The sequence below is a fragment of the Trachemys scripta genome, chromosome 25 (genome assembly GCF_013100865.1).
Source record: "Trachemys scripta elegans isolate TJP31775 chromosome 25, CAS_Tse_1.0, whole genome shotgun sequence".
Lineage (NCBI taxonomy): Eukaryota > Metazoa > Chordata > Testudines > Emydidae > Trachemys > Trachemys scripta.
In genome coordinates this window covers 3996794-4009934 of record NC_048322.1, presented here as the reverse complement: position 1 = coordinate 4009934, position 13141 = coordinate 3996794, and the positions used below count along the sequence as shown (strand labels likewise).

The window sequence follows — 13141 nt, the reverse complement described above, 5'->3', positions numbered from 1 at the left end:
CAGATGCCATACCACGGCAAGCATGGAGTCCGCTCAGCTCAAGACAGCAGTCATGAATATTGTAAACACCTCGCGCATTATCGTGCAGTTTATGCTGAACCAGGACCAGAAAAACGAGGCAAGGAGGAGGCAGCGACGGCAGCGCGGCAACGGGAGTGATATGGACTTGGACATATCTCAAACCGCGGGTCCCGGCGCTTTGGAGATCATGTTGTTGATGAGGCAGGTTCTATCCGGGGAACGCCGATTCTGGGACCGGGAAACAGGTGGGACCGCATAGTGTTGCAGGTGTGGGACGATTCCCAGTGGCTGCGAAACTTTCGCATGCGTAAGGGCTCTTTCATGGAACTTTGTGACTTGCTTTCCCCTGCCCTGAAGCACCAGAATACCAGGATGAGAGCAGCCCTCACAGTTGAGAAGCGAGTGGCGATAGCCCTGTGGAAGCTTGCAACGCCAGACAGCTACCGGTCAGTCGGGAATCAATTTGGAGTGGGCAAATCTACTGTGGGGGCTGCTGTCATGCAAGTAGCCAAAGCAATGATTGAGCTGCTGCTATGAAAGGTAGTGACTCTGGGAAATGTGCAGGCTACAGTGGATGGCTTTGCTGCAATGGGATTCCCTAACTGTGGTGGGGCGATAGACTCATAGACTTTCAGGTCAGAAGGGACCATTATGATCATCTAGTCTGACCTTTCACATGATGCAGGCCACAAAAGCTGACCCACCCACTCCTGGAATAATTCTCTCCCTTGACTCAGCTGTTGAAGTCCCCAAATCATGATTTAAAGACTTCAAGTCGCAGGTATATGGGTTCCATCTATCTTGGCACCGGAGCACCAGGGTACCCAGTACATAAACCGCAAGGGTTACTTTTCAATGGTGCTGCAAGCACTGGTGGATCACAGGGGACGTTTCACCAACATCAACATCGGTTGGCCAGGAAGGGTTCATGACACTCGTGTCTTCAGGAACACTACTCTGTTTAAACGCCTGCAGCAAGGAACTTACTTCCCGGACCAGAAAATAACCGTTGGGGATGTTGAAATGGCAATAGTTATCCTTGGGGACCCAGCCTACCCCTTAATGCCATGGCTCATGAAGCCATACACAGGCAGCGTGGACAGGAGTCAGGAGCTGTTCAACTACAGGCTGAGCAAATGCAGAATGGTGGTGGAATGTGCATTTGGCCGTTTAAAAGGTCGCTGGAGAACTTGACTGACTCGCTCAGACCTCAGCCAAATCAATATCCCCATTGTTATTGCTGCTTGCTGTGTGCTCCACAATCTCTGTGAGAGTAAGGGGGAGACCTTTATGGCGGGGTGGGAGGCTGAGGCAAATCACCTGGCTGCTGATTACGCACAGCCAGACACCAGGGTGATTAGAAGAGCACACCAGGAAGTGCGGTTCATCAGAGAAACTTTGAAAACCAGTTTCATGACTGGCCAGCCTACTGTGTGAAAGTTCTGTTTGTTTCTCCTTGATGAAAACCTGCCCCCTTTATTGACTCATTCTCTGTAGGGAACCCACCCTCCCCCTTCGATCACAGCTTGCTTTCAAAAGAAATAAAGTCACTATCGTTTAAAAATCATGTATTCTTTATTAATTTATTATAAAAAGAGGGAGAGAACTGAGAAGGTAGCCCGGGTGGGGTTTGGGAGGGGGATCGGAGGGAAGGAAAAGGCCACTAAAAAAAGGTTAAAATAATGACAGCCTTTTGCTTGGGCTGTCCACTGGGGTGGAATGGGAGGGTGCACGGAGCCTCCCCCCCCTCGTGCGTTCTTACATGTCTGGGTGAGGAGGCTATGGAACATAGTGAGGGGGGTGTGACGATGCAGTTCTAGAGTGCCAACTCAGGATAAATTGCTCAAACAGGGCAGTTACAGCCCAAGGCTAGGGTTTTTCCACCTCTAAGGCAAACCAAACCAACCAGACTAAGAGGACTTCGTTCTCACCCCACTGGCTAACCGCAATTCTCACAAGCAATTCCCTTAGACACTCCAGTTTCCCAGTATCACCACCAGTACCACTCATTATGGGGACAAATGGTTATGAAAACCAATACCCCAGTAAAAGAAAAAAGGTTCTCCTGATCCCAAAGGACCAAGCCCCAGACCCAGGTCAATATACGAATCAGATCTTACCCACAAATTACGCTGTTGCCAATCCTTTCGAATCTAAAATCTAAAGGTTTATTCATAAAAGGAAAAAGATAGAGATGAGAGTTGGAATTGGTTAAAAGGAATCAATTACATACAGTAATGGCAAAGTTCTTGGTTCAGGCTTGCAGCAGCGATAAAATAAACTGCAGGTTCAAATCAAGTCTCTGGAATACATCCCCAGCTGGGATGGGTCCTCAGTCCTTTGTTCAGAGCTTCAGTTTGTAGCAGGGTCCCTCCAGAGGTACGAAGCAGGATTGAAGACAAAATGGAGATGAGGCATCAGCCTTATATAGTCTTTTCCAGGTGTAAGAACACCTCTTTGTTCTTACTGTGGAAAATTACAGCAAGAAGCAAGATGAAGTCTGGAGTCACATGGGCCAGTTCCTGCATACTTTGCTGAGTCTGAAGGCATATTTGTCTTCTCTCAATGGGTCCATTGTATAGCTGATGGTCCTTAATGGGCCATCAAGCAGGCTAGGCAGAGCTAATCCCAGCTTGTCTGGGATGTCACCCAGAAGCATAGCATAAATTTGCCATACAGACAGTATAGACTCATAGACTCATAGACTTTAAGGTCAGAAGGGACCATTATGATCATCTGGTCTGACCCCCTGCATGCTGCAGGCCGCAAGACCCTTCCCTGGACTCTGCCGTTGAAGTCCCCAATCCTGTGTTTTAGTGACTTCAATCGGCTGAGACCCTCCTGCTAGTGATCCCTGCCCCATGCTGCGGAGGAAGGCGAAAAACCTCCAGAGGCTCAGCCAATCTACCCTGGAGGAAAATTCCTTCCCGACCCCAAATATGGCGATCAGTAATACCCCGAGCATATAGGCAAGAGTCTCTAGCCTGACCCTTGTTGGCCAATATTCATAACTTCAACTACAAACTGATACACACATATAGACAGAATAATCATAACCAGTAAATCATAACCTTGTCTTAGACACCCCATTTGACCCCCTTTATACAAGATTTGGGTGCCACTACAGGACCTTGGTTGCAACAATGATCTAGATGGTCCCAGTTTATGTCAATAATGTCACCCCCTCGACCCAAAATGGATGCAGGAAGGGATGACACAAACATCACTGACTGCATCCCAAGAGCTCCCCATTCTTGGGTCTGTCTCACTATAGCTAGTATTGGGTTAGAAGCCGTACCAGTGTATAACAGAAATGGTTTATCAAAGTCATGTTCAACAGCATGATTGAACCTCTTTACAAACTCAAGGTAAAACTTACTTAGAACAATAGTGGATTGGATCTGCTCTTGCAGCATGGTTCCTGAATGTCTCATGTGATCTCGCCAAGAGCTAAAGAAAATAGCTACTTTATTCATACAAGCTCGGGCAAATGTTTGGAACCCAATTAACATCAAATAAATACAGATATTAATGTTCTTCATAGTACAAGAATCTTGGCATTTAGCCATGAAAGCAATATGGTAGTGTGCCTCAGTCTTCCTTTTCATACAGCACATTAGGTCTGGAATGTCTTTTCCCCTGTGAAAAGTTCCAATATTGTTTACAGGCATTAACTGTGAAACATCAGTATAACAAGGCCCTTTAACATAATGTGTGTTCTCACGTATTCCTTTTAACATGTTCAAGGGATTCTCCAAAAGATTAGGCACATTGTACATTTTTACAGTTTGTGGCAATAGCAACACATTCATTACAAAATTTACCATTAGCAATAACAACAAGTTCATTGCAAGTGTCCATTTACAATCATGTTTGTCATGCCACACCTTTGGGTTGATACCATTGGAGTTTGGGCATTTTAGGGTTAACCTGTGGCTTCCCTTTACAAAATTCAGTTTTCTCTTTCCTCCTTGTCATGCAGGATCAAACCCTGATTTCTCTTGCTTAACAGAATTCACTGGCTGCTGGGGTGGCCCTCTGTGCTAACAGCTATTAGCAAGTCCTTCCTTTCCCAGCCAGGCAAGTAATTTGCATTATCCCAGACCAGAGCTAGTCCACTAGTTTTCATATTTGTAACTGCTATCATTTCCAAGGCTGGACTCTGTCTTAAAGAGATACCACACAAATCTAAAAAGTCTGAGGGTGAGTTTGCTTGCTCTCCCCCGCATCCTCAAGCATTTAGCCATAAAACTGCTCTGCTCTGACACATCAGTAACCAAATCTGTCCTCAAACCCTGAAGCACAAACTGCTCATTTAAAGAATCAGACTGGAGACATTCCTGTTCCAACACCATTGTCTCCCCAACAAGTTGGCCCCACACAGCCACTTGGTTATAGGGCTGCCTCAATTCCTTAACAACTTTTACTTCCTCTGAGACCTTCTCAAAGTTACCCACACTGGATCTTTTACAAGGAAAGTTAGTGGATCCATTCACAACAGACAATTTTTGGCTGCTAGGAACTGAAACTTCCTTGATTAAATCACTCTCACACCCTTCAGTTGCAGGGAACTGCTTGCACAGTTTACCATGTGGATTCCTTTCCCCAGGAGCTGTTCTAAGCAGCAATTTACCCCTCACAGAAATTCTGCCCTTACCCTCTTCACCTAGGGCTTGCTCTAAAGGAACACTTTCTTGAGCAACAACAGACTCTGTCTGGGTCTTACTTACATTCAGGATCACCTTTGGCCCATCAGGCAGATTTCTACACAACCCCTTTCAGGCAAACCCATAGACTCACTAGATGAAAGGTCAGAAGCATTCTCCTTTCCTTTGCCACACACAGGCTTAGGAATTTTTTCCTTTTTGCTACAAGTTGTTAAACTGTCCGTAGGTACCACAACCAAATTACCTTTCTGCTCTCCTTATGCCTTGGCTAGGGTATCACCCTGATCAGACAGAGTTGCTACACCCTTTTCCAATCACACATTAGCAATAGGCAAAATATAAGCACCAAAATTGGTCTCTGGGATTTTGCTAAGACACTAACTGGATGTGACCTAGTTACACTGCCATTCTCCCCAGCCGACACAAACTTAGGACCATTCCCTTCCTGGGCTTTAGCTGAATCCAGAACCAACTCTGAGACAACTGAATTACTCTCAACCATCACAGGCTGAAAGGCACCTTCTGTCTGCTCCACAGACAAAGAAGAGTTGGAGACACATTTTCCTTTACTAGACATACAGTTTGGGATTTCATTTCCCTTGTCCCAGCACCCCGGGCTGTTCACAGACAACTGCTTGGAGACTGGGGTAGCTTCCTCCATAGGCAAGTCAATACCCCGGACAGACACAGGCACATTTCCTTCACTGTCACTATTTTTCACACAGGAAACAGGTAAGGTATAGGGACACTCATCTTCCACGCCCCTTGCCTTCCCAAACTGCTGACTAAATAAAGCCATCAGCTCACAAGACTGCCTAGGCTCATCCAAAATCTCCTTGTTCTCCTCTCCCTTCGCTTGATCTAATTCCAGATTTACTTCTGAGACAATAGATAGACATTGAGAAACTTCATTCACAGCCAAACAGCTACTTTCCAAAGACAAACTTTTGGAGAAACCCTCCATAGGCACAACCTTAGGATCAATCCTCTCCTGTGCCTGGTTTGTGTTAACTTGACTGACCATAGCTTTAATATCATTTCCAATCATAATACCCATAGGGATTGTGTCTTTTACTCCCACAACCATGGTGCCCTCAAATCCCTTCCATTTCAGGTGGATTTTAGCCAAAGGCACCCTGACAAAATACTCAGATAAGGCTACAACAGTTACATCCTCACCTGGCAAATAATCTTCCTTCCTGACAAGACTTGCTTTAACCAAAGTGATATCTGCTGCCTGTGAGTTTATAACAACAGGGTTAGCATTGGCCGTGGCATTTGGGGTTGCTGGTTTTGGGCTGCCCTTCAGTGTCGGGCAGTCTGGTCTCATGTGGCCCAGCATACCACAGTGATAGAATGTAATCTGTTCCATCCTGGGATGTGAGTTCCTACCCTCTGGGCCCCCTTGAACTCCTTTAGAAGAGTCAGGTTTACTTTTAAATCCTTCCCTCCTCTTGAACTGGGGAGAATGGTGATTAGTTTTCCCCGGGGTTTTACACCCTTCTTGAGCCCTGTTTTGAGTATGGGCATCCGCAATCTCTGCTGCCCGTAGGACTGACTCAGGGTCCCTATCACACACAGCTGCTCTCACATTGTCAGGCACAATGTCTAAGAACTGTTCCAAAGTTATTAAATCCAGCAGTTTTTCAGAACTCCCATGTGCCTTGGCTCCCATAACCCACTTTTTAACAAAACCCATCAGCTTATGAGCACATTCTACAAAAGTACAATCATTAGACATCTTAAACTTTCTAAACTTAACTCTATAAGATACAGGAGTAGCCTTGAATTGCCTTAACACAGAATCTTTAAACCGCCCATTATCCAAGGCTTCTTGTTCCCCCAATTCATTAAATACCTCCCTGGCTTTTCCAGTCAGTCTGGTCAGCAGGACAGGCATTCGCTGACCCTCGGGGATCTGGTACAGACTGCAGAGGCGTTCAAAGGTAGACAAAAACTCCTCTGTATCCTCAGTTTCATTGTAAATGGGACACATCCTTTCCCAGTTTTTCTCATGGCGGCGGGGAGGGAAGTGGAGTACCAGGTGGGGATGACTTTCTCCGCTCTTCCATTACTTGGAACTGAAGTCTGGCCGTCTCCTGTTCAGCAGCGAGCAGCTCTAGACGCCCCTTACGAGCTCTCTCTTCTCTCTCATCAGCCCCCTTCTTTCTTTGATTGGCTTCTTTCTCTAATTCCGTTATTTTTTGTTTCTCCAGCAATCGAAGATCTGCTAGCTTCTGTTCATGCTCAAATTGCAGTTTACTTGTTGTCTTTTGCACTCTAATTTTTTCTGCATCTTCTGCAGCCTCAGGTAAGGGCTGTGCTCTTGCTCCCTGATCACTGGCTATTAACAGATTTCTCAGTTCTTCCTTTGTAGCTTTCTTTCTAAAGCTTATCCTCTTTTCTGAACACAAATTTTCCAGGGCTTTTTTGCCAAGTCCCTCATATGCTCTTTGCTCAGCCATTGCAGCAGCTCTTTAACCAACAAAACTCTCAATCCCAAAATTCAAATTTGGATAGCGTGGGGTTCTGACCCAAAGCTTAATTGACCTGGTTCTGTGGATCCAAGCACGACTACGCCACTGTGACGATGTGGTTCTGGCGGAACCCAACTGAGAGTGCCAACTCAGGATAAATTGCTCAAACAGCCCAAGGTTAGGGTTTTTCCACCTCTAAGGCAAACCAAACCAGCCAGACTAAGAGGACTTCAGTCTCACCCCACTGGCTAACCGCAAGTCTCACAAGCAATTCCCTTAGACACTCCAGTTTCCCAGTATCACCACCAGTACCAATTGTTATGGGGACAAATGGTTATGAAAACCAATACCCCAGTAAAAGAAAAAAGGTTCTCCTGATCCCAAAGGACCAAGCCCCAGACCCAGGTCAATATACGAATCAGATCTTACCCACAAATCACGCTGTTGCCAATCTTTTAGGGTATGTCTGCACTATGATAGTAGTTCGATTTTACTTAAATCGAATATGTGGAATTGATATTACAAAGTCGAACGTGTGTATCCACACTAAAGACAGTAATTCGACTTTGTGAGTCCACACTAATGGGGCAAGCGTCGACATTGGAAGCGATGCACTGTGGGCAGCTATCCCACAGTTCCCGCAGTCCCCACTGCCCATTGGAATTCTCGGTCGAGCCCCCAATACGTGCTGGGGGAAAAAATGTGTCGAGGGTGGTTTTGGGTAACTGTCGTCATCCAACCGTCACTCCTGCCCTCCCTCCCTGAAAGCGCCGGCGGGCAATCAGTTCGCGCACTTTTCTGGTGAGTGACAGTGCGGACGCCACAGCACTGCGAGCATGGAGCTCGCTGCGACCATCGCTGCAGTTATGGCCGTTGTCAACACCTCACCCCTTATCATCCACCTTTTCCAGAGGCAGATGCTGAGAAATCAGGCGAGGAGGCTACGGCAGCGCGGTGAGGACATGAAGTCTGAGAGTGGCACAGACCTCTTGCAAAGCATGGGACCCTGCGCCGTGAACATCATGGTGGCAATGGGTCATGTTGATGCTGTGGAACAGCGATTCTGGGCCCGGGAAACAAGCACGGACTGGTGGGACCGCATACTGCTGCAGGTCTGGGATGAATCACAGTGGCTGCGAAACTTTCGCATGCGTAAGGGAACTTTCCTGGAACTTTGTGAGTTGCTGTCCCCTGCCCTGAAGTGCAAGGACACCCGGATGCGAGCAGCCCTGACTGTCCAGAAGCAAGTGGCCATAGCCCTCTGGAAGCTTGCAATGCCAGACAGCTACCGGTCAGTCATGAACCACTTTGGCATGGGCAAGTCTACCATGGGGGTTGTTGTGATGCAAGTAGCCAACGCAACCGTTGAGCTATTGCTCTCAAAGGTAGTGACCCTTGGAAATGTTCAGGTCATCATAGATGGCTTCGCTGCGATGGGATTCCCCAACTGCGGTGGGGCTATAGATGGAACTCACATCCCTATCCTGGGACCGGACCACCAGGCCAGCCAGTACATTAACCGAAAGGGCTACTTTTCAATGGTGCTGCAAGCACTGGTGGACCATAGGGGACGTTTTACAAACATCAACATCAGATGGCCGGGCAAGGTTCATGACGCTCATGTTTTCAGGAACTCTGGTCTGTTTAGACGGCTGCAGAAAGGTATTTACTTCACGGACCACAAAATAACTGTTGGGGATGTGGAGATGCCTATAGTGATCCTCGGGGACCCAGTCTACCCACTAATGCCCTGACTCATGAAGCCCTATACAGGCGCCCTGGACACTGAAAAAGAACTCTTCAATTACCGGCTGAACAAGTGCAGAATGGTGGTGGAGTGTGCTTTTGGACGTCTCAAGGGGAGATGGAGAAGCTTACTGACTCACTCTGATCTCAGCGAAACCAATATCCCCATTGTTATTGCAGCTTGCTGTGTGCTCCACAATCTCTGTGAGAGCAAGGGGGAGACCTTTATGGCGGGGTGGGAGGTTGAGGCAAATAGCCTGGCTGCTGATTATGCCCAGCCAGACAGCCGTGCGATTAGAAGAGCCCAGCGGGATGCGCTGTGCATCCGGGAGGCTTTGAAAGCTAGGTTCCTCAGTGAGCAGGGTAACCTGTAACTATTAAGTTTGTTTACAGAGAAGCTGAACATGCCCCCATTTCTTTACCCAGTTAATGTTCACTATCCTCTCCAGTTACATACCCCGTTCACCCCCTTCCAACACAGGTTTAAAAATAAAATAACTGGAAATTTGTTAATGAACACCGTTTTCTTTATTACAGTTTTCGCGGTAAAGTGTTGAAACTGGGACGCAGACTGTGGTGGGGAGCGGGTGTAGTGTAGTGATGCAAAGGACGGTTCTAAACTTGACGAATGACAAGCTCCTGCTCCTAGAGCAGTCCGCACTGGTGGACTGGTTGTTTCAATGGAGCCTGCCACCCCTCCTATTCGGGACTCTGTGTGTGGGGGCTATGTGACTTTGTGGCAGGGGGAGGAGGGTTACAGATCCCCTGCTGCGTGGCTCTGTGATCCAGGATAAGGACTGCTGCATAAGATCTCTAACTGCCCTCCCCTGCCACAAAGTCACATAGCCCCGCCACACAGAACATGAAAACCACCTCTCAGAATGACCAGGGTGCCTAGTGACTGCAATGTGTGTGTGACCTGCTGCTGAACCTGCCCCCGTGTCTGTACCCTGGTAAAGGTGACTGTTCTGTCCAATTACCAACCCCCTTTTCCCCCTTCATACACACTGTCCTCTAAAAGAACACGATGGAAACAGTAATTCACAGAAACGTATTTTTTATTAGCAACAACACAGTTAGGGGATAAAACTGGGACGGGGGCTTGGGTGAGGCGGGAAGGAAAGGACTTATCAAATTTTGGGGAATGACAGCCTTCTGCTACTTGAGCAGTCTGCAGGGGTGGAGTGACAGTTTTCACGGCCTCTGCCGCCCCTCCTTTTTGGGACTTTGGGTGAGAGGGGTATGGGACTTTGTGGCGGGGGAGGGTGGTTACAGATAGACTGCAGCGGGGCTCTGTCCTCCTGCCTCCGGTCCTGCAGAACATCCACAAGGCGCCGGAGCGTGTCCGTTTGCTCCCTCATTAGTCCAAGCAGTGTTTGAGTCACCTGCTGGTCTTCCTGCCGCCACCTCTCCTCCCGTTCGCTGTGTGCTCGCTGGTATGGCGACATGTTCTCCCTCCACTGGGTCTGCTGGGCCGCCTCGGCTCGGGAGCAGCCCATAAGATCTGAGAACATGTCATCCCGTGTCCTTTTCTTTCTGCGCCTAATCTGCACCAGCCTCTGGGAGGGTGATGCCAGGGTAGGTCGGGAGACAGTTGCAGCTGTGGGATGGGAAAGAGGGAGTGAATTCCTCAGAAAGATAATTTTTTTTTGTGAACAAAGAACATAGTCTTTCTCTGTGAACAAGACCATGCACAGCACCTATCACATGCACACTCAGGACAAGGTCGAATTTTCGGCCTTCGCATTCAGTGCCTAGGGTCTTGCAGTGCAGATCAGACAAGCGGGGCAGGACAGCGGAATTTGGGTAGCAGGCAAACATGGTAAGCCGTAGACTTGTGGCTGCTTAAAACTTAAATTATAGCACTGCCCTTCTTTCACGTTCAAAGCAATGCTCCTAGCGTTGGCCAGTTCCTGCTGCCGGCAATCCGGCCAGCATGAACTCTGCCCCTGTCCCACACCCTCGCGGCTGTCCCCGGGAAAGATCCCTGTATGCTGCCCCTCTCCCGCCTCCACCGCATGGCTGTAAACCGCCGGTTACAGTTCTGTAAAGGAACTGGCAAGCAGTCCCAATACTAACATTCCCCTAATTCAAAATGGGTCACCATGAGCGACATCACTCTGATGAGGATTTCTGAGACCGAGAAAGAACGCATGCTTCGTGAAAGCCTGCAAAAACCAGGGCCGTATGCCACCATGCTCTGCAAGGCAATGATCCCGGAGTACTTGATGCTAGCCTGGCGCGGAAACGTTTCCTACTACGGAGGACACAATAAGGCCACTCTCCCAAGGAACCTCATGCAAAGGCTTTCCAATTACCTCCAGGAGAGCTTCGTGGAGATGTCCCATGAGGATTTCAGCTCTATCCCCGGACATATAGACTGTATTTTACTGTAGCTGCACTGGCAAGGACTAAACAGTAGAGCACCTAGGGCAAACCAATCGTGATAAACCGGACATTGTTAGATTTTTTTGCAGTAGTTGCACTGCCAAGGACTAAAACGTTAAGCGCCTAGGGCAAACTAATCATGAAAAACCCACTGTTAATATTCCTGTTCTGTTCAAAATAAATGTTTACATGTTTAAAACACTTACCGACTAATCCTTCCCCTGATTCTGGGTACGGGTTAACGGCTGGGGACGGTTGGTACGGGATCTCTGTGAGGGTGATGAAGAGATCCTGGCTGTCTGGGAAATCAGTGTTGTAAGCGCTGTCGACTGCCTCGTCCTCCTCATCTCCTTCCTCATCTTCCTCATCCGCTAACATCTCCGAGGAAGCAGCCGTCGACAATATCCCATCCTCAGAATCCGCGGTCAGTGGTGGGGTAGTGGTGGCGGCCGCACCTAGAATGGAATGCAGTGCCTCGTAGAAACGGCATGTCTGGGGCTGGGATCCGGAGCGTCCGTTTGCCTCTTTGGTCTTCTGGTACCCTTGTTTCAGCGCCTTGATTTTCACGCGGCACTGTGTTGCATCCCGGCTGTATCCTCTCTCTGTCATGGCTTTTGAGATCTTATCATAGATCTTTGCATTCCGTCTTTTCGATTGCAGCTCCGAAAGCACGGACTCATCGCCCCACACAGCGATCAGATCCAAGACTTCCCGATCAGTCCATGCTGAGGCCCTCTTTCTATTCTGAGATTGCACGGCCACCTCTGCTGGAGAGCTCTGCATCGTTGCCAGTGCTGCTGAGCTCGCCACGATGTCCAAACAGGAAATGAGATTCAAACTGCCCAGACAGGAAAAGGAATTCAATTTTTCCCGGGGCTTTTCCTGTGTGGCTGGTTAGAGCATCCGAGCTCGGACTGCTGTCCAGAGCGTCAACGGAGTGGTGCACTGTGGGATAGCTCCCGGAGCTATTAGCATCGATTTCCATCCACACCTACCCTAATTCGACATGGCCATGTCGAATTTAGCGCTACTCCCCTCGTCGGGGAGGAGTATAGAAATCGATTTAAAGAGACCTCTGTGTCGAACTAAATAGCTTCATTGTGTGTACGGGTGCAGAGTTAATTCGATTTAATGCTGCTAAATTTGAAAAAACCTCCTAATGTAGACCAGGCCTTAGAATCTAAAATCTAAAGGTTTATTCATAAAAGGAAAAAGATAGAGATGAGAGTTGGAATTGGTTAAATGGAATCAATTGCATACAGTAATGGCAAAGTTCTTGGTTCAGGCTTGCAGCAGCGATAGAATAAACTGCAGGTTCAAATCAAGTCTCTGGAATACATCCCCAGCTGGGATAGGTCCTCAGTCCTTTGTTCAGAGCTTCAGTTTGTAGCAGAGTCCCTCCAGAGGTATGAAGCAGGATTGAAGACAAAATGGAGATGAGGCATCAGCCTTATATAGTCTTTTCCAGGTGTAAGAACAGCTCTTTGTTCTTACTGTGGAAAATTACAGCAAGATGGAGTCTGGAGTCACATGGGCCAGTTCCTGCATACTTTGCTGAGTCTGAAGGCATATTTGCCTTCTCTCAATGGGTCCATTTTATAGCTGATGGTCCTTAATGGGCCATCAAGCAGGCTAGGCAGAGCTAATCCCAGCTTGTCTGGGATGTCACCCAGAAGCATAGCATACATTTGCCATACAGACAGTATAGAGCCAATATTCATTACTTCAACTACAAAACTGATACACACATATAGACAGCATAATCATAACCAGTAAATCATACCCTTGTCTTAGACACCCCATTTGACCCCCTTTATACAAGATTTGGGTGCCACTACAGGA

General features: G+C 47.9%; 1 protein-coding gene across 2 annotated transcripts in view; it reads left to right on the top strand.

Annotated features, from left to right (window-relative positions):
* The window catches only part of LOC117870001 (zinc finger protein OZF-like), an 876360-nt gene that overhangs the window by 251408 nt on the left and 611811 nt on the right, over positions 1–13141 (top strand). The gene's annotated exons all lie outside the window — the stretch shown is intronic.